This window comes from Ambystoma mexicanum, chromosome 6q (assembly GCF_040938575.1).
Source record: "Ambystoma mexicanum isolate Mex_15411 chromosome 6q, UKY_AmexF1_1, whole genome shotgun sequence".
In the NCBI taxonomy this organism is placed as follows: domain Eukaryota; kingdom Metazoa; phylum Chordata; class Amphibia; order Caudata; family Ambystomatidae; genus Ambystoma; species Ambystoma mexicanum.
The window spans coordinates 347,158,315-347,183,742 of NC_090937.1; the positions used below are offsets into that span (position 1 = coordinate 347,158,315).

Consider the following 25,428-nt stretch of genomic DNA (forward strand, 5'->3'; position numbering starts at 1 on the left):
AAGAATTAATGTAATTAATACAATAGCGAAAAGAAGACGGAAGACAAGCCAGCAAGTGGAAACAAGGGAAACATTTACCAGCTGAATAAGTGGATAAGTCGCAGCTGGTCTCGATCTCCACGACAAGGGACCAGTGAAGGAACTCGGTGCCCTTCGCCAAGAGCCCCTTAAAGAAGCAGCAGGACAGAGAGCTCATCCTCATCATTCAACAGGTGAGCCTTCTACAATAACACAACCAGGGGGAACCACAGTAAGGGAGAGGAGGTCTGGAGAAGGGGTTAGAACCACAGCCAGCATATTCTCACAACCCCACTCTATATTCCCACAGGAGTTGCGCTGCTCATCCCCGCCGTTCCTACATAGGCACAGAGGGAGATGTACTACCAGAGGTTTCATCCATGGGAGGGCTGCGACCGTGCCCCAACGCCTCCACAGAGACCAGGTGAACGTAACAAAGACAAAGAGGTATACATTTACAATTTAGAAACATTGGACGAAATAGATGTATAGGTGAAACAAATAGGTAAAACATACATCCACCTATTAACAATCAGCACTGTCAATCCCGAATAGAGTCAGACGAGAACCATGGAGGGCTCAGTATCACCTATATGTTTTTGTCTGGTACCGTTCCATACCCCAAAACACCACAAACATACCCTCAATGAAAAACATAGAAGAATACCAGCCATTAACGAAAAATAAATGATTCTACTGCATCTTCTCCTCTCAGTCACACAATCATGGTAGAGGTTGGTATTCTGCAGCACTTCAACAGTCAGCAGGGTGTTCATTGATGTCATCACCCCTTTTGTGTTCAGATCCTTGCTGGAGTGAGAATGCTGAAGATGGCCGGGCCCAAAAGGAACACTTGAAAGTGGAAGTAGACACATCCCAGTCACTCACCACACAGTGATTATATATTTGCATAGTCTAAGTTTGGGATAGTCTTAGTGACCTTGGCCCGGTCCAACAAGCAACACCATTGAATATACCAAAATACAAACTGTGCTGCTATTGAACAATTTATTTTCTGATCATTTATCATTGTCATCTCTTTACGCAAACATGTTCTGTAGATAACAAAAGAGAGAAATACAACAATTAATGGCTATTCATATTTAAAAGTGAGTTTTTAATTTACAAAGTGTTTGTTTTTGTCTGTGCAACTTTATTGGTTAAAAAGGCAACTATCTGGCCGCCAGATAAGTACTTGGCGAATATTCGGTATTCCGCCGAATACATACATCTGCTATTTGGTATACCCCTATTTAAGACCACAATAACAAAACAAAAGAGTTGATTCCAGTTGCTCCATTGTGGTCCTAGGAAGGGTTTAGAAGGGCTTATACTGTTTTTCCTGGTGTCTGCTAGCTTAAGTGAGCATTTCTTGTTCAACCAGTAGTTTAGTCCTTGTTTGCTTGACCGTTCATATATAGTGCAGTGCCCAAAACCCTAGGTGCAGGGGTAGAAACTATTGATAACTGGACCAACTGAATTTACACCATAGGGAATGTTCTACCAACCTGCACATATCGACTGCTTGTTCAGCCGGGTACAAAAGAAAAGGGGCACTCAGGGTTATCACAGACGTAGGTAGTTCCATCACTTTGCTGGAGAAACGTGTCGACGGTCTCCGCTCTGTGGAGGGCGTGCACAGCAAATTCACTTGTAACCAAGATTTCCCACTGCTACACGTATGTAGACGACTCACCAAGGCGTCCACCTATAGTAAGGTAGGCACATAGTCAAAACATGCAAGCTAAACACTCTTTTCACATCAGAAAGGGGCATAACATTAGTTCACTGTTGCATTTTATGGCAGAGGAAGCACATTTGATGCAAAACATATGCCCAGTCGTTTGCTCTCCATAACTCTTGCCTGCAGCTGCTGCTCCCAAGTGTCTAATCCAATCTGGAAATGTAGTGACCATTTTAGGCCACCAAGTACCATCAGTACTCGTCTACGGGTAACAGAGGGGATCCAGGACTTCAGGTAAATGGGATCAGGAATTGGCACTCCTTGACCTTTGACTTCCTCCATGGAATTGTTTTCCTATTGTGCTTGTGTCTGTGCGTACTATTATATAAACAGGATCAACTGTGCAGCATACACATTGACGGTCACAGGAACACATTGATCGGTCAAGCACCTGCGGCCTGGAGTGGACTGGGGGAGTCTACTGTTTGGGGGTCTGAATACTGCTGTGGGGCAAATCTCTGCTTCTGGAGGGCAAGACCCCCAATTATCTATAACTGGACTAAAAATGGGCAGAGCTTTGCCTAGAAGGGAAGACACACTGCACCCTGCATAGACCTACGAACAAACGGAAGCCAAACAACTAATGAACCTCTTGTGGCCTGGCTACCAGTGCCGGATTAAACTCTGTAGAGGCCCCTAGGCAGTCGAAATGTCGGCCCCCCTCGCAAATCATCTCCTAATACGATTCAAATTTTCTGCAACGCTTTATTTTGATCCGTTGTCGCAGGGCCCCTAAAAGGAGTGGGGCCCATAGGCGGGTGCCTACTTTGCCTAATGGATAATCCGGCACTGCCGGCTACCATTGCTTAATGATATGATATGATAGGTTATTTATAACATGCTTAATATCCAGAGGTTTGTAAGCGCGGACCCGGGGATCGAACCTGTGTTGCTCTGTGTCGTCTTGCTTCCAAAGAGAGCACGTTGCCTCTGAGCTATCCTCCCGGGACAATGATTCTTTGTTGCTATGCTTTTGGTTGGTTACATGAATGCACCTTCCCTTTGTCTTAATTAGGCTCCCTTTCAAGAGAAGGTGATGGAATTGCTTTTCCTGCCATCGCTCAGGACTTGACAATCTTCGGTGTTCGCACTTCCAGTTAATGCTAAAGGTTTCCGCATTCATTGGGCACCATAGGATCAGTTTGGATAGCTCAGTGAGTTTAACAGTTGCCGCTGTGGCCACTGCCCACGTTGCAGGTCTCAGGATCAGATCCCAGAAGGGCTAGACCACCCCAGATCCTCACAAGCTATGTAAATTGAGTACTATTAAAACAAAGGTAACATCTGGTGAAGGAGGATGGCCAGACTGTGGCGGATGTCGTCCCCTCTCTTTCAGACTTCGGGAACTTCACTTCCACTGCAGCGGTTGTGGGCATTGACATGGTACTTCCATGTGCGAAGTGGTGATCACGCAAGGGTGTTGTACTAGTGGTAACAGAGCAGCAAGTTCAACATTAAGTGTAACTCTAAGGGCCTCATTACGAGTTTGGCGGTACGTTGCAAAATTGGCCTTAACTGAGTTACTGCCAATTTTACCACCACGCCAAATTATGAGTTTTGGCTTTCAGTGGAAGATTTACCTCCAGCAAAACCCTGGAGGAAAATCTTGGCACTCAAATTACCACCGTGGTAATTCTGCCACGTTAATTCCACAAACAAAGCCCCATTGGGTCCAATGGACCCAAAATAAATGAGGAATGACACCGCTATAACCACTTGTAATCAGGCGGAATTTCTGCCTGGCAAAGTGCCAGTAACAGTAATTCATTTTCCAAGGATATACCGTGGAATTACCGCCTAACTCGTAATTACGTGCTACGTGCTGACATTCAATCTAGCATCGAGTACGGTGGTTAAATTGAGACCAAGCTGTGGAGCTACCATTGTTCCAGCGCAACTGAAGGGCAGAACTAGCAGAGAGGGTGCCCAAGCTTGTCCATAGTGGCCCTGGGTGCCAAGCAGTATAGAACTCGCTCTTTAAGGGGTATGATATCCATGGGTACACATTGCCAGTGTGGCTTTTGAAAACTCAGAAGGATCAAGTCTAATTCTTTCAGCTGATATGTTTAGTGAAATTACAAGGGTCACTCACACTATCAGCCCTACATCCCTAGCTAACTGGTTTGCGTTAAGAGAACCTCACGGAATGTCCCTTCTTCTATTTCCATCCATGAGAATTTTTCGGTGGAATGATTTGTCATCCCTTGCAATGCAGCCTTTTTAGTCGCTTTGTCTGCTAGGTAGGTGTGATGTGTCTGCCAACAGAGATAGAAAAAGGCTCAGCAGTACACTCCTTTCTCCCACTAGGGGCAATTTTTAGATCTCGACCCTCCAGGGAAAGCAGAGTTGTGTGTGTGTGTGTGCTTATTAAATTCTACTGTATATCAGTGGCTTTTGAGGAAGCATTGGCCTAGGTGATGAGATCAGATTGGAAGCTGCTTCAGATCAGCTGTGGTGTGGCTTGATCCGTATTGACCAGGAACATTGGAAATATTGTTCCTATAGCCCCGTAATTTTGAATATAGAGTAAGGAGTGAATTGAAGAGTATATTAGTAGAGATTTATCTAGATTAAAGCCTGTAGTGCTGACTCAAACCTTGTAAATTGGTGAGTGGTGTTTCCACACTGCTTTGCAGATACTATTGTCTGCACCTATCAAAGCCAACAAGCAATCTCGATATGGCTTAGGTAGTGCTGCTGCTCGCTCTGTGAAGCGTGCTTGTAGCCCTGCGTGAGGAGTGCTCGGGTTGAATGCTAGCCACCGCACAAAACAAGACGAAAAGGACTTGAACGCTTCACAATTGAAAATCACAGGTTATTACAATAAGAAAGCACCATGTGTGTGAATGTGGAAAATCGGCCCGAACCCGGGGCTTTGGAGAATGAACTCCAGACTAGGGAAAACAGTCAGTTTCTCAAAAGCATTCTTCATTCTTCTCCTACGATTGACAATAACGATTTGCTCCTTAAGCTGTGCTTAACTTTGAAGCACAATTCTTTGGGACCCATCAGCACGGGATTTAACAACATTATTGGCTCAAATCTTTCTGCAAGTCCTGACCTGGAAAAATTAGTTTCTGCATCAGAGCTCTCTTATTATGAAAGCGGTAACGAAGAAGAAGATATTGTAGTACGCAATGATTCATCATTGGAATCAAAGAGTGGAAAGTACCATTCTGCCTCCATCTTGAATACGATCCTCTCTAAAATGGATGCAGCTTTTCTCCTTTGTACAAAAATGGCGGAAGAGCAGTGCAAGTTTAAACGGATTTTAGCTCATGTGGTTGAGATCATAATTCACTCTAGTACTGACCAAGGCTTAATGACAGTGGAATATGGTACTGAGTTGGGTTTATCCACCGACTGTTTCCCTAAGTCAAGTTTCCTCTGGTGTTACTACTCAAAACATGCTAGTGCTGACACTTCGCCACCGTCTGATCCCCTCATACAAAAGTCACACAATGTTAATGTATTTGTACCGCGCACTATCACCACCGGAGTGTTCAATCATCGCTCTCTGATGCGGCAACCACTCATCAAGAGTTGCTTAAAGTTACTGCTGTATCTGAGGAAGAGGCACTGGAAGCATTGCGTATTGAGCAGTCAATATTAAACAGCCCTGATCAAGTACACATAACCAGGAAGAAAAAACGGCAGCAACCTAAATGTCTGAGCAGGTTAAACAAACGCGTTGAGTTTGCTAATACTCCCGCTGCACTTCCTGTACAGAATCGTGTTTCTCTAAAAACTACTTGCTCTTCTTCTGGTTACAATATTGTTTCCAATGACCAATGCGATGGTAGCACCAGACAGTTATTACTACATGGTCTGATGGATAAATGTTTGTGCCCACTTGCCATACCCTCGTTGGATACTGACTTGATTACAACACCGAGTGAAATAAGTTAATTGCCTGTTACTTTTGTACCTGAACCTGATGGAGGGATAATCCACCAACCGGGTAGCAGTACTTTGTTCGCCATGTCCAAAGTTATTACTTCATCCCTTTCCTGTGCGTTGGCAGCTGCAGTACCTCAGGGGCAGGGGCTTCGTGCACTACTGTGGTGGCCGGGACAGAGACCAGGACACTGTTGGGATTCATCTAGGTGTTTATTGAGACACCTGCAGTAGTGAAACAGTGTGAGCATTTAGTCCAGGACAGGGATGGTCTCAGTACTCACAGTTCTGTTAATGCAGCTGGTGCAGTTGGCTTCACTTCACAGCATGGGTCAAGGGTGTTGAGATCCCTTGCCAGCTAGAGCCCCCAGGAGGCTGCCCTCAGCCTTGGTATTACACTCTGCTGGGAAGGGACTGCAAGCTTCAAGCTGTAAAAAGGCTGAGTCACCTAAGCAGGAGGAGTGCCGAGGCTGGTGTATCTCTCCAGCCTCCCTCCAAGTCTCTGTGTCCCATCGCGCTCTTTGTGTGCTCTCTGACGCGAACTCTCGCAAGATCTTGTGGGTGGGATCTCGCGAGAGGATGTCTCCACACACCTCCTTTCGTGGGAAGACATGGTTCCTAGTCCATGACAAAGTCTGTGAACTTGGTTGGCTTCCTTCTTTCCCTTTGGGGTCTGTTCTGGTTGGAGATGGCACTTGGGGATCGGGTGATCACGCGGGGTGTCTCGAATGAGGTGGGGTCCATTGGGGTTGCTTCCCGGTGTGGTTCTCTGGACTGGAGCGTAGGGCGCATGTAGGCTTGTTCCCTTTGGTTCCTTTCTTCTGGGACATCCGTCTCTGGTGGTGGGGGGTGGCTTGCCGATCCCCATGGTTCATGGTCATTGTCTGCTTCCATGGAGGGGTAGTTGGTGGATGCTCTTTTCCAGTACACGGCCACTCTCTCCCGGTTCCACCGTCTTCCGTCGCTGGTGTGGACGTGGTTGGTTCCTTTCTGAGTTACTTCTATGGCCTTGCTGTATTTGGAGCCCATGCTGGGGTCTTCGTGGGGTAGATGTATTTTTATCAAGTCCCCCTCATTGACCTCTGTGTGGTGGGCTGCTCTGCATTTGTAGCCTTGAGATTTCATGATCTCCTTGTTTCTTTGCATTCGGAACACGATGTCGCCCATGTCGATGTGCTCGTCCTCTCTGATTTGGTGTAACCACGGTGGTACCAGCATGGATGCAGCGCTTCTCCGTTTCAACAGTTGAAACAGAGATACTCCTGTGATTGCATTTGGTGTGAGGCAATAAGCTGCAACCGCCTCTTTGACGGTCTTGTGTGGATTCATGCCTGATGTGCATGCCAGTTGTAAGGCCCCTTTGATGAAGCGGTTTGCCCTTTCTACCAGTCCATTGGCTTTTGGGTAGTAAAAGCTTGCTCTCAATTGACAAATATTGTGCTTCTTAAGGATCCTTTCCATTTCCCTGAAGACTAGCTGGAGACTATCTGCACACTGTTGTCCGTTACGATCTCTTTGGGGAGCCCTTCCCTTTGAAAAACAGCACCAAGTACTTCTATAACTGTGCTAGTGGTGATATCTGGTACAAATTAGATCTCAACCCACTTGGAGAAATAGCCCACCATGACTATTCCGTACCTGTGATCGGCCAACATGCCATCTAGCGGGCCTTTGAAGTGCAGTCCTATTTTGTGCCAAACGCCGTGTGGGATTTCGGTGGGTATCATGGGTGCTTGTCTCACTTTCAGTCGTTTGTCGTTGTTGGTGCATTCATGGCATCTTTATACCCTCAGAATACCTTGAAGAACCTACCCTATGGACAAATGTTATGCTTAAAAAGAATCATCAGCGATCAAAGAGAATGTGAACAAGAGCTAGAGAAGTTGAGAGAAAAACTTAAAGAAAGAGGATATCCCAATGAAGATTTGCAAACAGCAAAAGACAAGGTATCTGCATACACCAGAGAAAGCACACTCATACCTAAAGAAAAAAACAGCCATCAGCCCTTGTATACGGGCTATAATGCCCCGGTAATTCTGGCAAGTCCAGCGCCGGTTATTCCCTACGGGTCTGGTGACAGCCTGCCGGTTTTACCAGCACGGCTACCGCCGGACTCGTAATGAGCCCCTAGGTGTTTCTTGAGACACCTGCAGTAGTGAAACAGTGTGATCATTTAGTCCAGGACAGGGATGGTCTCAGTACTCGCAGTTCTGTTCATGCAGCTGGTGCAGTTGGCTTCACTGCACAGCATGGGTCAAGGGTATTGTGATCCCTTGCAAGATAGAGCCCCCAGGAGGCTGCCCTCAGTCTTGGTATTACACTCTGCTGGGAAGGGTCTGCAAGTTTCAAGCTGTAAAAAGGCTGAGTCACCTAAACTGGAGGAGCGCTGTGGCTGGTGTGTCTCACCAGCCTCCCTCCAAGTCTCTGTGTACCGTAGCGCTCTTTGCGTGCTCTGTGACGCAAACTCTTGTGAGATCTCATGGTTGGGATCTCGCGAGAGGATGGCTCCACAGTTACTTTGTCAAGAATCTGTGGAGAATGGTGCTGTGCAGGACTCACCATGTGTGGCTGGTGATTCTTTCAGCCAGACAAGCGGGGCAAATATAAATCCACCTTTGCCCTTTATTGTGCACAGGATTCTACAAGCTATAATCGGCACTCGTGGACATCACATGTGGCTTCTGTGCAATCCTCTTTGATTGGTTATCCTACCGCAACTTCAGACATTATCTGGCCGGCTGGATCAAGGTACATTAAACTGGTGCCGATCAATCCTACTTCCACCAGCCCTTTTCTAAACCGAACATGGCTACTTGATCTATTTCATCTTGTACATTGAAAGTCTAGAACTGCCTCACAAATTGGGTTGTGATCTCTCTTGTTTCCCCTATTGGAGCAGAGCGTATATGTAAAAATGCCAAGTTCTTGTTGGATATTGGATTTGAGATGTATGTTTTCTAACCTTCCATTGTGCCAACTAGACCTATTGGACAACAATTTAGGCATTTGGGTAACATGGGGAGATCTTATAGCCTTTCTCATATTACCTCTGATTACACCCCTTCAGCAAATGAGTGGGATCACCCCAGTGAGATGGATCACCCCAGTGAGAATTCCAGAATCCCCGGCAACTGGCTGAATTCGTCTAAATCGTCCCAGTGATATAGATATTCTGACAAGGCTGTACCGTTCTTTCCTGGAACACACAGGCCATCACTCTTTCCTCACTGATAAAAGGGGTCTTGATAAGATAATGAAGGTACACCTCTTTTTGCTACACGAGACCTGGGTCTCCCCTCCCTTCCATTTGGATGGTTTCTCCTTTTTATTTCGTCTCTCCTCCATTCCCACTGTGGGACGACGAAGAGGCGGCCTATGTATTGGAGCTAAATGAGATTTTTCAATGTCTACCCTCGTTAATTTTTCTCCAGGTTCCAGTGGGACGTTGGTGGCCACCCTGTGCGATCCCCCGGAGGGTGCCCCAACAGCTGAGTTTATGGAGGTTGTGACGAATACCTTACGGATGTGGTCTACTCGGAAGCATAAAGGGGGAATTATACTCACAGGTGATTTCAATGCTGATTGCTCCATGGCCCAACTGGGGGCAATGGACGTGGGCATAAACTGCTGGCATTTAGAAAGCACCAGCAGTGGTTCCAGCTCCTTGCAGAATTTGATTTACATCCGCTTGTAGATGTGTTCTCAGAGAGTATCCCTACTTGATCTAATGGTTGGCAAAGCAATTTTATTGATTTTATCTTTGTTAACTCGCCTATTATACATGAACCTCGGATGTGCAAGGTTGACATGAGTGATCATGCTATGCTCTTAATGAAATGTAACACCTTGATTATAAAACCACATGAAACATTTCCCCTTAATCTGATGGCGAATCTTCGTCTGAATCGTCTCCTGTGGTCCTCTACTAATATTGACAGTATGAATGCGTCTTTAATATATTTTGGGAGGACTTGTGCAGAGATAATGTGGGAGAGGCATTGGGATTTGCAGCGGATGTTGAACCTAGATTGGCCACATGAGTTTAGACACGTAGTGAGCAGTAAGGACAGTCGTAAACCTGGGGTTCCATTTGACCTGGGCATTGCTAAAAAGAAGAAAGAGTTAAACGCACAGTCGTGCAGCATCAGGAGAAACCCTGCTTTTACTTTGGCTGACAAAACAAAAGGGGTAGCTAAAGCGAGGGCCCTTTATAAACAATGGATTCGGGATTACCAATTTAATGTTAAGTCCTCCAAGTGGAAGTTTGTCAATACCCTTATTAGAACACATGTTTTAAAAAAATGTTGGCAACTGTTGCGAACACACAGAGCGGGAACTGATGCTATTGAAGTAGGTGGTTTATCAGAGGCTGACTGGGAAATTTATATACAAACACGATATTGGGAAAATGAAGAATTGAACCCCAGAGATATGCCAAAATCAAATATTGGGTCTATGGTGTGGTGTTATATTCTGGATGTGGATCTAGTGGCTGTTATTACCAAGGCCAAAGCCTTGAGGGCTATTGGTCCTGATGGCTTATGTAATGCCATAATCCAAAAAGACCCTTTACTCTGGGCAGGGCTTCTGAAAGAATTGTGTCTCCACATCGGTGAGACTGGTAACATCCTGCGGTCTTGGCAAAAATCTATTCTTATTCCCGTACATAAGGGAGGCGATTGTTCGTCCGCAGACAGTTACCGATTATTGACAATACTAGATTGTAGCACCAACATTTTCTGGAATCTTTTATTGCCCTTGCTCTCTGTTTGGACCACTGCTAATCGTTTATGAAGCCCCTCCCAAACTTGTTTTAGAAAGGGGTCTAGCACTACTCATTCCATTTGCGTCCTTCTTACCCTAATTTCTGACACTCTCCATAATCCTGAGCCATTGCTTTACCTTTGTTTTGTCGATTACAGCGCTGCATTCGACTCAGTTATTAGAACTAAACTCTGGGCGAAATTGGAACTATGGGGATTTGACCCCTCTTTATTGTATTATATAAAATTGCTGCACAACGATACTAGCGTGCGGGTGAGGATGTCTCAGGAGGGCGTATTAACTCAGACTTTTGAAACCAATGTAGGTCTTAAGCAGGGTTGCGTGCTTGGGCCCCTGCTTTTAAATCTCTATATTGCTGACATCATCCCAACACTGAAGTCTGTACATACTCCCCCCCCCCACTATGGTACTGAGACAATGATCTGTTTATCTTATGCCGATGATACTGTTATCTTTGATAGGATGGCTGTGGGACTTCAATGCTCTCTGAATGCCCTCTCAGTATATGCAGATAGCAATGGTCTACATATTAATGCGGTGAAAACCAAGATTTTGACTGTAGAGAAAAAGGCGTATGGGGGCTCTTCCTTCACATGGAGACTGGGTGATAATCGGTTGAAACTAATTATGACATCTAAATACCTGGGTATCGATATAAAGGTTCTGGCGCCTTTTCCTATCTTGCTGACATTATCCACCCTAAAGCTTGGAAGAAGTGGCTAGCTATTAGAAAAGTAACTGATGGATGTGGGGGTTGTTCTATTGGTACAACGTCCTTTCATTGTGGATGTTTTTTCGTGGGGTTTTTTACAGTGATTTTTTTAACAAAAAAACCATCGAATTTTTTAGGGGTAGTCAATTAAATATATGGGGTTTGGGTGTTTTTGAATATATAAACAATTAAATGTAATGTGGGGGTTGGAGGAGAATCCCCCAAAAATAATTTTAAAAAATTTGATGGGTTTTTCGTTAAAAAATTGCTGTAAAAAACCCAGCGAAAAAACATCTTGCGATTAAATGACATGGAACCGTTCTATTGAGGCTAAACTCAATGCCTATAAGATGTCTATCATTCCTGGCATTATGTATGCGCTTGAAGCCTTCCCTGCGAAAGCTGTTATGTGGTTACATAGATTGGAGTCACGAATACTGTGTTCATTATGTGGCCTGCCTGGTTCTGTACCAGTGGAGGCCCTTAGATTGCAGTTAGGACTTCAATCTTTAATTTCATGATGGAAAGTCTCTGCCTGCAATTTATGGACAAAGATTACATTTAAGGAGTCTAGTAGTTACACACTATTGAGTTATACCCTAGAACATGCAAATCGCTACTAATTAAGCCCTTGGTTCTCAGACTTGGAGAGTATGGTTAATGGGTTAATGTGCACTGTATGGCTATAGGCCTTTCTTGCACCTCTGAATCCGTGCTGGCTTTATTTCATCCAGATTACAAACTAAAACTAGGGCGTACAACCGTATTAAGTCTATTGCACATTTGGCCAAACTGCAGAAATACACTTTGTACTCTCAGCAAAGAACGATCACCAACTATCTTGTGGATTATTTAGTTAAACTGCGCACTCCATCCTTGATTCGTTTTATTTTATCTGTTCCTCTTGATATACTTCCTGTGCTAGCCAATACAGGTGCCTGCAAGGGTATCCCACTGCAAGTGCAATCTTGCACCCACAGCATGGAACACCCTACTTCTCCACATGTGCACTGCAACCTCCATCACCACTTTCAGAAAGACCCTAAAAACATACCTGTTGCCCCACACATAACCCTTCCCCCCTCCACTGCTATCACTTGTCTATCCTAATCTTCTGATGCTTTCCTGAAAACACTTTGTAACTTCTATTTTCAACCCCACCTTTTCAATATTTGAACCATGTAAGGCGCTCCAAGACCATTCTGGGTAGGGCCAGCGCTAAACACACATTTGAATACATAAATAAATAAATTGGAGCCAAGATTTGGTTGGGTGGACGTGCTCCCAGTAAAACAGGGTTAATACTATATACTGCTCCTACTGAAGAGGATTTTTAGGAAGTTATTGTTAAGGAAACGTGTTGTATTCTGTTCATGCCCACTTTCCACTGAAATTGTATGATCACTGTAATGCATACATCCCTACACCTTTGTACCTATTCCAAAAGAACTAGTGAACAGCACATGTTTCAGAGAGCAATATGATGTTGGCCAAAGATGTTCCCAATGCGTTGGCCATGTCTCTGAACCAGCACTTTCCATGTGCATTTGATTTGACCTCCTCAACAATGTAGCCATCCTGACAATACACAACCCCCATCGTTTTGAGTTTGCCCCGGATCATCTGGGCTAGCCGCGGGGGTGGTTGGTGCTGTGTGCTGAATGTTGCGCTTATCAAACAGTATTTATTTAGTTTATTAGTAAAGCAACTGTGCTGTCTCATGGAAATGCTGAAATGTGTGTACGTGCTTTAATGCACGGGTCGCTGCACCTCTGTTACCATTCCAAAAGCACAGCAACCAAGGAGCAATACAATGCTTGCAAAAGTTACCCCCTTTACTGGCCATGTGTCTGAGCCATCCTCCACCCCCATGTGAATTCACTTTGACCTCCTGAACAATGTAGCCAACCTCCCAACATCCAACCCCCATCTTTCAGAGGTCACACCAGATCTTCTAGCAGCATTTTGCTCTTGCCAAGGTGTCCCAGGAACATCATTAAGGGGTCGCCAGGGGTCGCAACTGTGACCCCTGAGGTCTCCCTTGCTACCCCTAAAAAAAATTTTTTTTCTTAATGTAGTGTCTTTTTTTTTTTAATGCAAGTTCCTGGGCTGTAGCTAGCACCATGTGGCTTTGCTTCTGGAATGGCTGGCTTTCTTGCTCAGTCCTCTTTAAATAAAAAAATCAATAAAAAACAGGGGTTCCACAAGTCTAACACTTTCAGCAGTGACCCTAAATAAGAAAGAACAGGAATACCAAATAATGTGCCTTTCTGGAATTCTATACAATAATTGCTAGACATAAAAGGTTTATTTCAGGCACACTTCACGGTGCGAGTCACTGATTTAGTCTGTTCTTAAACACCTCAACTCAGCCTTTCATCCTTCTGAGGTCGATAAATGAGTACTAAAACAGGTTGGGTGATATTGAATGTATATTTTTGCTATATAAAGCGCGTAAGCGTAAATGCTATATAATAACACATCATTATCATTTGGCCATGGATGTCTGCTTGCATTCACAGTAATGTAGGGCTATAGACACTGATCTTAACGATACATATTGTGATCCATTCTTGTATGAAATGTACATCACATTATAGTGACATCGTAACCATATTTTTCGTAGTGTACTTAGGAACAATGCTATGTGATGCCACTTCCTGTTTTATCAAGGGGTGAAAGGTCGTGTTCCATCTCTTCCTGCGCTAATACTTCGGGTGGGGTCAAATGGCATAATTTCCTGTGATGTCATCAGAGGTCAAGGGTCGTGTGATGTCACTTCTGCTACCCCTGGCATTTTGGTGAAATGACGTCCCTGAGGTGTCCCAAGCTAAAACCTGGGGGGAGGGAGAGAAGGAGCCCGCATTGCACCAATAATGTATTAAGTACATTTATCAAGCTCGGGAGAGGCTCCATAGGCATGTGTTCACATTACAAATATAAGTATATCATAATTGGCAACAGTACCTCAATCAAACATATATTCTATATAAAAGATACAACAGGACAGCAATTGTATACAAGATATTCTTCAGGCATTCTTTGATGATTGTAGAGTTACCGGCGTGTTACAAAACAGTATAAATAAAATAAATAAATTGTGTTGAGCTCAGATAATCCATTTAAATGGCCAGGCTCTGCGATAGTGCAACATATACAGTTCATTTTTGCTGTCCTTTCTGGTCTGGTAAAGAGTTACATACAGCACAGTGGGCCTTTGCTCAAAAAGTGAGATGTGAAATGTGAACATTAAAAGTGTTTTCGCCTAGCAAAGGTCGCATGGCAGAGCGTGCCAGTTGCGAGCCGTGTACAATGCTCAGAACGGTGGGAGAAATGTGTGGCTTCGGCTATTCAGGGTAAGGCATTGCAGTGCATGCGCGTTGGGAACACTGACGCTTTTTATTTCCCAAAGTACATGTCCTCCGTCATGAGTGAAATGCCATCATGTGGGCCTGGACCATTGTTGGGGGGGACCAAATGAAAGGGGTTACTTTTAAAAGTAATGCTAAAACGGGGGTCTGAAGAGGAGAGGGCCCGACATGGACTGCAGTGTGATACATTTTAAGAAAAATCTATGCAACTTGCTTTGTACTAGGCACCCATTAATAATGAAAAGGAGTGTGGGAGCCCCTCTACTGACAACACACATTGGGCAAATACCCTGTTCTGTGGAATTTCTTCCACTCAGGAGGGTCTTCAATGACGTTTTAGCTCACTGCACCCTTCACAGAAGAGAACTATCCATTTGCAAGCAGTCTGGTCCTCCCCACAAGGGCACCGAAAAGCTAGGCAATTCTCCTCTAAACAAGAGTCCCATCAGCAACCCCTGATACTTTTTGTTCGCCTTGTTGGGCCTCTTCAGTGAGGTGAAGCCGAGCCTCTCTAAGGCACAGTGAGCAAGGGGGTCACGTCTGGATTACCCTTGGTCACTTAGGGTGAAGCCACAAGTTTTACTAAATTAAAAAGGGATGTGGGAGCCTCTCTACTGAGAACAAACATCGGGCTAATAGTCTGTTCTATGCAATTCCTTCCACTGGGGGGGGGGGGCTACTACCACAGTTCAACTCCCTACAACCTTCACGGATGATGGCTTTTATATGGCAAGTAATGTATTCTTACAGAACACAAGAGATCAGAATGAATAACCTTTGGCCAAGATCACGTTATTCTGCATTCCTTTGACCCACAATTAACACTTTAACCACTTCCCTACACATACTGTAGGAAAATACTGGTAATGCTCTACTCAACCCCTGCAATATAATGTTTGCAAAAGTGTTACACTGCATTTGGTACTTTAGTTTACAACTTTGCTCCAAATTATGACTTTCAGGAGAACCTGAATATGTTTGGTCATCTCTACTCACTTGTGTCTCGTAATGAGCATGTGAACGGCCTGTGTGGGCCTGCTGCAACCTTCATGAATTAGCTGCCTTATCATTGCTAGAACTTTGTTCCTTCCTCATTTTTGACTCCACGGAATCACTCAAGGGCACACTCATGATACCCGATGAAAATTGGAGTTTGCCCACCCTTACTTTGGTGGCCCCATCCCCACAAAGCACGCACATGCAACAGCACCAAAGACACACACAGGCATTAGAGTCTACCAGGCCACCTGCAAGAACAAGGTCCTCAGCATAGATCTTGATACGTTCGAATTATCTTTCTCTCTCTCTTTCTTTTGCTCTCCCCCTCTACTTCTTTCTCCTCCTCCTTTTCCCTCTCCCTCTGTCTTTCCGTTTCTTGAACTGCGATGGGAAGTCTAACATACCTGTCATTTCTTTTTGCACTTACCCACAGCAGTCAGGCTGCAGGCTCAGAGCCTCAAGTGCACACTATACAATATCAATACATGTGTTATGTTTATTAAAAAAAACAGGCACTAGCTTCTTGGCATCAGGCCACTATGTTGGTCCCCCCAAAGGCTGGGGGCAGGGGGATAGTCCCCTTTTGCCCTCCCGTGAAGATATTTCTGGTGCAGATGGTTGAACGGGTTACTATGCTTTGTGGTACAATGTGCCACACTGTATTTCCTCTTTCTTCTAGAATGACCCTTGCACCGAAACACTGAATGAAGATAGAGGACAAACCGTGGAGCATGGTGGGTCAGATGATTACCTCTTGGTTTCAGCTAAAGGTGCAGTGCAGTGCCGCTGAGAACTTCAAACCAATTTATAAGAGGCCACAAATAGTGGTAAAAGTGGGTAACTGATACCGTATGTGAGAATTGATTGTGATGTACATGGACTGATGCAAAGAGACATTGGCAGAAAAGGAAAGAATTACCATATCCAGAGAGGTTAATGACATTAGCCCAATCAGTAATGGCCGCGGGGTTAGCGATTTTGTGAACAGGGGATTTAGTGACTGGATGAATGTTAACTCAACGCAACTCATTGGCAACAGTATTTACAGTATGTAATTTCTCTAAACTTTCTCCTTGTAGTGTACATCAGGCTTTCCTTCTCCGTACCTTTCGTTTCATTTTGAAAATGAGAATGGACCAAGGACCATCTTCGCATCCCCATCTGCCCACGTGCCCTGACACATGTGGCAGCTGGCTTCAGAGTTGGAAGAGTTCAGAGTTGGAAGAATTCTGAGACGTCAACTGCACACAGTAAAGGGCCATCTGGTTATGATGGAGGAGAGCATGGAGTGAGGCCTGTACCCACCCTACAGTTGTATGTACTCAAGGAGCATAGCTAGGTGATGTTGACTGGAACCCCACCTTTGAGAGCTCCTTTTCATCCCCCATTCTGGAAAGACCACAGCTCACTTTTACCCACCACTGTACCCATCACTTGTTCGACACTGATACCTACATCAAGGTTCCCCACCATCATGTCCCCTTTGAAAACCTTATCTTCAACCTCTTTTCTTGTCCGCTCTTGAAAGCCTCAAACTCCCACCATTCCCGATGCATGACTCAACGGAAGAAGAGTGCTGCTCCTGCGTTGTCGACTTCCCATTGAAAACCATTTCAGGCGAGGATGAGGGAGCAATTAGTGATAAGGGCTACCAATTCCCAAGCAATATGGAATGAATACTATTCAAACATTTGACCTTTGAGCAGTATCAGCAGTGGTACAAGTGGGCCAACTTTGATGGTACTGATTACAAGTCTTGGCTGTCGCTTCTTCTGAGGATCATTTTCTTTGCCTTTGCACACGCAAGATTCAAAGAGTACCATTAGAAGTTGTGTAAGAATCAACAAATTCTTGAATTTGAAAAACGTGAAATCCCTGGCCTCCACCCTAGGTAAAGCCCCCTGCCCCAGCCCTCCCAGCTTGAGAATCACAAGACCGCCTACCACACAGCATCCATGGCTTGTCTCCTTTCACCCCAACACCATTAATGAACACCATCCCAGTCTTCACTGTCTTGACCCCTAGACCCTCACTCACATCTTTCCTCCATCATTAGCTCCCTCGCCCATTGTACCAGTCTCGCACCTCCCCCACTTGCACAATGCACAACCCCCCTCCCCCCACCCCCGCAACCCCCAGTCCCACCCTGCCAGCCAACCAAATTGCAGACACCTCTAGTGAGCCATGACCTTCTCCCTGGTATGATGATTATATTGTATTGATACACCTCTTAGGCCATGCCCAACCCTCTGTAGGTTGCACCTCCTAAATAAATATTGGTTCATGACTCATTAGGATCCTCTTTATGATCACGCTTAAAGTACTATGTATAATGTGTGCATTATGACTGATCTCCCATCTCTTCAGTGCTATACATTTGTTGATGCAATCAATTTGGAATGGTAAGTACCAGTGTCTGTTTCTTTACATTACAGACCATTTATTTGGCATAGGAACTGAACATGAAATGAGATAACCATACAGGTACATTTACAGTATTCAAGATTTGCACTGCAGGGTATACACATGAACCATAAACAATACTCCATTTACCTGTTTCATTCTTTGTTGCTGCACCCTTCCATTCAAGCAGAATGTGGGGGTGGGGGGGCTGATATAGTCTATAGTTACTGGAGTAAGGAGACGGAGGGGAAAAACAAGTAAGGAGAGCTGTGGGGAGAAAGCAGCACACACCCAGGCGAATCCACTGAACGGAGAAGGGACCATGCCAGGAGCACAGCAGAAGAGGAACTGTGGGGCTGCAAGGGAGTTCAAGCCATGAGAAATCCTAAGCCACCTAGGCAGGCCACGGTTGCAAGCAAGAGCATAGTGACTTTAAAGGGGAGAGTGCAGTCAAATGGAAGTGTTTGTTACACAAGTGTTAGCTGTAAATTGCCATAGCTCTCCCTAACGCCATGCTGGCAGTAAGGTTGTGTTCAGGTTGGGGAACAGCCCTGAGGGAGGATTTTATGGCTCACAATACCGGTGGGGGCTGCGGGTGGTGACCTGGGCTGTAAGGAGTACCACAGCGGGGACCAGGCATACATATTGGCACTCACTTTGGCTGCTTTCTCACAGCTTTGTGGGGCTGGTGCCAGAGTGGTGAGCATGCTCCGGGTCAGCAGGAGAGGCAAACCAACCGGGAGGGCTGCCGGAGCAGGCTGGAGCTCCACACGCCTTCATCAGCGGCTGCGAAATGATGACATTGGGCCTCATTATAAGTTTGGCGGGTGATTCTGACCTAGCCAGAACCAGTAATTCCGTCATTGCTCATAGGGATCAATGGGAATGGGGATGTCGGAGGCACCGGCACCGTTAATATTAATAACGGTCCCGGTGCATCCGACATGCTGTGCTCGCTGGTGGCGCGCTGCCCGCCAGGTCAGACCTGGCGGGCTGACAGGCACCTGCGAGCACAGCTCATAGTATGGCGGTCCGGGAACTACGGTACCGCCATCCTTATAATAAGGTCCATTGTCAGAACATTGATGTGCATCCAACGACCCCACGCTGCTGGCAGGGTTTTTCTTTCTTGGAGATCGTGAGGTCTTAACTGCGATCGCCATTGATTTTCAAAAGAAAGGCGGTGCCAGTGAACAGAGCCTGCGAGTTTGGAAGATCTGAACTGTGAATGGTTTGGTTTGGAAAATAAAGTTAGAGGGAATAAGTTCTCCGGGATCGGGAGATTTCATGGGACAGTGTAGTTTATTCAAATGTCTCCCACAGTGTGGCTGAAGGGAAAGGCTGCAGGCGAGTGTTCCGGCTCACAGGCTTGTGGGTTGTCAAGGGAAAAGGGACTGAAGGTTGTCAAGGGACTGACACAATTCAAGTACTGCACGTTTACAAAAGGAACTTTGAATGTTATGCTATGTTACTTTGTATGTATCGCGCCAAAGCCCGCAGGCATCCAGGCGCCGAGAGATAGGAGTGTGTGGCTCAAACTACTAAAAATCAGTCATGCTGGTTGAAGAGCACTGCTTTTAACTGCTTCCTAAATTCGAGAACATTTTTAGTGTTTCCTACACATGGTGGTAGAGCATCCCAGGCTTTTGTCCCCTGAATGTGGAAGGCCCGCCCCAGGCCCCTAGCACGTTTAACCTGGTGCTGTTTCAGGAAGAAACTCTCAGCAGATCTCAAATTTCTTTGAGGGTGATATGTACTTACTCGGTTTTTAAGGTACACTGGAGCGTTCCCAAAGATACATTTGTGACAGATCGTTGGCAGCTTAAATTGAACAGGAGCTGCCACAGGTAGCCAATGGAGTATTTTCCTAGCTGCAGTAGTTGGTTCAGACCGTTTCATCTGAAAGATGATACTTGTGGCGGAGTTCTGAATTTGCCAGTGAAAATGTTCTTTATGGGAAACAAAGCAATAATGTATTGTTCTATCTGTTTAAGGAAATGCCATTTAGAAAGGGCATCTGGGAAAAAAGGAAATTACTTTAACATCGTGGTGTTAGCAACTTATTTTGGGAATGTTATTGTTCTAGAAAAGTTATCATTACAAGTGCTAGGAGAAAACAAAGTTAGCTTTTAAGTGCTAAGAGAAAAATACCAAAAAGGTGTAGCATTAATAGTGCTGCTGTTTAGTCGTCTTCTGGCCATTGTCTTGTGGGGATGGATAACTAAATGTTTTTTGTGTTGTGGCCTGGAAAAAGTTAGGTTACAATAATAGTTTATACGGCGTGCCTCGCTAGAAAGAGGTGGGAAAAAAGAAAATAGGAGGATGCTTCGTAGAACTTTTGAAACAAGTCCACTATGAAGATATTGGAAATGATCTAGATCAGCATTAACTGCAGCTAGGGATGTATATATACGAAACGTTAGTGTTTTGAGGATCCTCCATGTTCATATACAACCAGAGGTACCCGGTGAAAGTGTCATGTCACTGTTTTCTTTGCGTGTGTATGTGTACGGTGGGAGGAAGATGAGTATTGTTTAACTGTGTGAGTGCTGTTTAACTGAGTGAAACTATGTCTATGATTGCTTTGGTTTGTAATGTAATTGAGTATCCATCTGGATCCATCTGGATAGGACGTGCTATATGGTGAATGAGTCGGTTGTTTGGTATGAGTTGTTCTACACGTTGGTGGAAAGTGAAGGATTGCGCACCTCACTGGTTTGCTGTACTGGGTGTTGTGCGGCACCACCTGTTAGTATGTGTGTTGGTTGAACGTTGTTGGGCTTATTTTGTTCCACCCGGCTCCACACCCACAAGGGGGTGCATCTTAGTTCAATGTGAGTGACAACCTGTTGGTGCCCCACCTATGCCCCCCAGCACCTGCTGGGTATGTCTGCAGTACTAGTTGTTGGTGCAGGTTTCAGCGTTTTTGGTTGTGTGTTTGGAAGGGGGGAGATGTTGTGATGTGCTTATGTTGTCCTGTCCCTGCTGGCCAACGATGAACGCTGTGAAAATGTTGGTGCTTGTAGTGATTGGCAGCTCAGTGGGATGGTGGTGAGTGTTGCTGTCTGTGAGTATTCTGAGAGTGGCAATTGGTCCTGATCTGGGTGTGCTAGAGGATGGCCGGTGGGTGGTCTTAACTATGCCTCTCTGTCATATATATACCTACCAGTAACAGGAACCTTGCAACGGTATGTATGTAAATAAAGCCTACCAGGTTTCTTAAAGAAGTGGCTCACAGGTGGTCTGTGTCTAGACTCCATTCCTGCCTGTTGGCAGTCTTCCAGGACCGCCACACCGTGAGCCCCCTGCTCCCCAAACACAAGACACACAGACTACGTGTTAGTAGCTCAGGCTCCCCGGTGGCTCTGAGGCCGCCGGGAACGTCCCGTTTATTTATACCCGCACGCGACAGAGTGAATGTCACTCCGTCGCGTGCGTGCCCTTAAAGGGCCAGTGCCACACTCCTCCTTTTCCATAACAACAAACTGAAAAGAGAGGATCTAAACTAGCAAACATTGACAACACACACTGGCAAAACCCAACTGCCCCCGTTTATTGGTGCCCACCCTGGATCCCCAGATGGTACCCCACATACAATGGCATGAGAGTCTTTATCACACAGCACCGCCTTTTTAGTCCATCACATAGTCCGTAAGACGAGCAGGTGTCCCTCACCCTGCCCTCAGGGGTTATCTCCTACCTGTCTCTCTGGCCGGCATTCCTTCGCCCCGGCCCATCGCGGGCCAGAGACTCCACTTGGCGGGACGACCCCCTCCTTTGTCCGGTGCTTCCTCTGGGTCCATGTACCCCATAGTCTCAGCCCTTGGCTCACGCAGCCTCTTAAAGAAACTGGCGTTTCTGGTGACAGATGCTGTTCCGTCAGACGCGGTTACCATAGATCCCTTGACCGCCACCACATCCAACGGAGCCGGTTCATAGGTGAGAGACAACTTGCCCTGCGGGTGACAGTTCCTCACTAATACTTCATCGCCCGGGGCAAGCCTTGGTGGTCTTAGACCTCTCCTGTTGTTTTCCATTTCTGTCTGTGCCCTTCTCTCTTCCTCCACCTGGTCATTATTGATGACGGCCGGCTCTCGCTACCCCACCTCTGGTATTATGTCCCTCGGGCATCGCTGAAATAGTGCCTCTGCTGGTGCCACACCTGTGGATAAGTGTGGTGTGGTCCGGTACCCCGTAGGAAACACATATAGTGCCCTTTGTAGGCACTCGCCCCTTCCTTGAGCGATCCGTCCTGTGGTGGATGGCGTAGTCCTTCATGAGGTTGGTGAAGCTTTTTACCCTGGAATGGAGCCCCATTGTTGGAGCATAAGACTTTAGGCAGTCCATGGGTGGTGAAGATCTTCTCCAGTGCTACCACGACTCTATCAAATGCTACCGACTCCACAAACACTACTTCCGGGTATCGGGGTCATTCATCCACCACCACTAGGAAGTGGGTGCCTCTAGTGGTGGATCCAAAGACTGCGTGGACCACTTCCCACGGCCTTGTCCCTTGGGGCATTGTCTCGATGGATGGCTCACGTTGTGCTGGCGAGGCTGCCTGGCACCACACACAGGAAGCCACAAACTCCTCCACTCTCCTTTCTAGTTTGGGGAACCACACTTTTTGCCGGAGGCAAGCTTTTGTTTTGGGGGCTCCTTGGTGTCCCTGGTGCGCCAGAGTGATGATTTGTGGATTCTTGGCCTGGGGGACCACAATCCTGTCTCCTCTCAGCAATAGTCCCGAGTCTGAGAACGTTAGTTCTTCACGAACCCTCCAGAGCTGTTCCAGGGCCACCTTTGCCTCATTCATTCTCCGGCCCAGGGATTCCAGTGTGGTTTCCCAGGCTTCCTGTTCCATTGCCGCCTTCAGGATCCCAAAACACTTGTCAATTTTTGATGCCTGTTCTAGTTCTTCCACCTGCATTGAGTTAGGGGTGGCCGTCTTGATCACCAGCCGTACGTGCACATCCACCTCCCCCGTGCATGTGGACGGCTGGGTACCCCTTTGCGGGTGCCTGGAGAGGTAGTCAGCAGCGTTGTTGCTCCCCGAGCGGTAGATCAGCGACACTCCATACTCGAGGAGCGCTAGCATCCAGCGCTCTAACCTCACCGGTGGTTTGGATGAGGAGCCAGCCGTTATGGGGAGTAGAGGCTTGTGGTCCGTAACTACTGTGACTGGCTTTCCCAAGATGTATAGGCGGAAATGTCTACACCCCACAGCACAGCCAGTGCCTCCCGCTCAATCTGCGAGTGCCGCTGCTCGGTCTCAGAGAGCATCTTACTGGCGTAGGCTTTCGGGCGGACCTCCTGGTCATGCCCCACTTGCGTGAGTACCCCCCCCCCCCAGGCTGTAGGGGCTGGCATCCACAATGATCTCAGTCTGTAGGGCCGGGTCGAAGAATGTCATGGTGCCCTCGGCAGCAAGGGTGCCCTTGATGTCAGCCACAATACGTGAGCATGCCCAGAAAACTCCTCACCTCAGCTACATTCTCCGGTGGCCTTGTCTCCTTTATGTCTCTCACCTTCCGCGGATCAGGTGACACACCATCCGCCTTGAAGACAAAGCTGAAAAACTCAATTGTGGTCTTGAGAAATTTGCACTTGTCCCTGTGCAAAGTGAGTCCCAGGGAGCGCAGGCGCTCAAATGTCTTAGCTAGACATGCCAGGTGTTCAGCCTCTGACCTCGCAAACACCAGGATATCATCGCTAGTGTTGAGGATTCCATCCAGGTACACAAGAGCCCTTCTGATGATGTTTTGGGACACCTCACCCGCCGAGGAGACTTCAAAACTGAGTCTTTTATATCTGTATAGCCCCTGGTGCGTGGTGAATGTTGTTATGTAGCATGATACTGGGTGCAAAACCACCTGATGGTACCCAGCTCTGAGGTCCAGCTTGGAGAAGATCCTTGCCCCCTGCAGTTCCGTTATGATGTCGTCAATGGTGGGGGTTAAGTGCCATTCCCGCTTTATTGCCTTGTTGGGAAGGCGCATGTCTACGCAAATTCTCATGGCATCGAGTTGCTTGGGCTTGCGGTCAATCACGATGGGAGACACCCACGGGTTAGGGCCCTCCACCTTTTCGATGATGTCCAGCCCAACAAGGTTATCCAGTTCCTGATCCACCAGATCTCTGAGGTGGAAGGGCACTCGCCGATGTTTGAGCCCCACCAGTTGAATGGACTCATCTATGTGTAGCCGTACAGGTTCACCCGCCATCTGTCCTATGCCTTCAAACAAAGAAGAGTGTTTGCTCAGTAGCACCTGTTTGTCGTCCAGGTACACCGAGTACGCAAATGTGACGATGCCAAGGGCATCTGCCGCAGCACAGCACATCAGGGTGTTGTTGCTCGCGGGTGTAACGTAGAACCTGGCCCGGACTGACGTGTTACCATACTTCACGCTTGCCACAAATGCACCATCCAGGGGAATTGGCTGTTCGCCCCCAAAAGTGAAGATGCGTGCCTTCGGTGCAGCCAGAACTAGTGGGGATTGCATAGTGTCATACGGTTCCCTGGCCATTACATTCACTGACGCACCAGTGTCCACCAGCATTGGTATTGAGTCCCCATTCACCAGGACGTTGCACCTGGGCTGTCGCTTGGAGTTGGCTTTCAGGATACCCACACTGGATACGAAGAACACGTTTTCTTCATCTTCTTCCTCATCACCCTCGGGAGGGGCACCATCGTCCCCTTGGTCCACTTGGGCCACGTTCGATGATCGCTGGAGGCGGAAGAAATCAGCCAGAAACGGCCCTCTGGGAACAACTGTCGGAGTTGCCACCACACGATTTCCCAATGGCCGGGCATTCCGCTGGATGCTGGAGATCGTACCCGCATTTCAGGCATGAATTGTTCACTGCTTGTCCTCTTAGTCCTTGGCCACCCGCTGGGCATCTAGACCCTCGGCCTATGCCGACAGTGCAGATGTCTTCCGTTTTGCTGGGGCGTACTTCAGCCTCCATTCTGGTCGCCCGCAACTCAGAGACCTCATGGAACCTCCCCAGTTCTAGGGTGCGGGGAAGGGTGATGCCCGGCTCTCGCAGGATCTGACGGCGCAATTTGCCAGACGCACACCCCTGGATGAGTTGATTTCTTATCATGGTGTCTGGGTCATTCCATGCACATGTACTGCCAGTCTCCCATAGAACACATCTAGAGTCTCATCATCCTTTTGGCGTGCCGCACCCATCAGGAAACGTTCATAATCTGCATTTGCCATAGTCTGAAAAAGGTTGTGGAGAGCATCCTTGGCCGCCGCATACGACCCATCCGCTAGTTGCAGGGACAGGAATATTTCATGTACCGCAGGGCCTGCACAGTATACAAGGGTGGCCAACTTACTGTCGTCACTAGTCTCCATGGTGGCCCTGAAGTACATCTCTAACCTGTCCATCCACATTTTCCACCTTGGCCCCAGATTTGATGGAGTGCCCGAGATATCAAACTCAGGCATTGGCCGCAGGGCGCCAGGTGGTTTGGGTAAAAATCTTGG

General features: G+C 46.8%; 1 long non-coding RNA gene across 2 annotated transcripts in view; it reads left to right on the forward strand.

Annotated features, from left to right (window-relative positions):
- LOC138515509 (uncharacterized) overlaps positions 1–17,817 on the forward strand; it is a 123,200-nt gene extending 105,383 nt beyond the window's left edge. For both annotated transcript variants that reach the window (XR_011282037.1, XR_011282036.1), the window contains exon 4: positions 16,606–17,817. This is a non-coding gene — a long non-coding RNA (uncharacterized lncRNA). The remainder of the gene's footprint in view (positions 1–16,605) is intronic.
- The last annotated feature ends 7,611 nt before the right edge of the window (positions 17,818–25,428 follow it).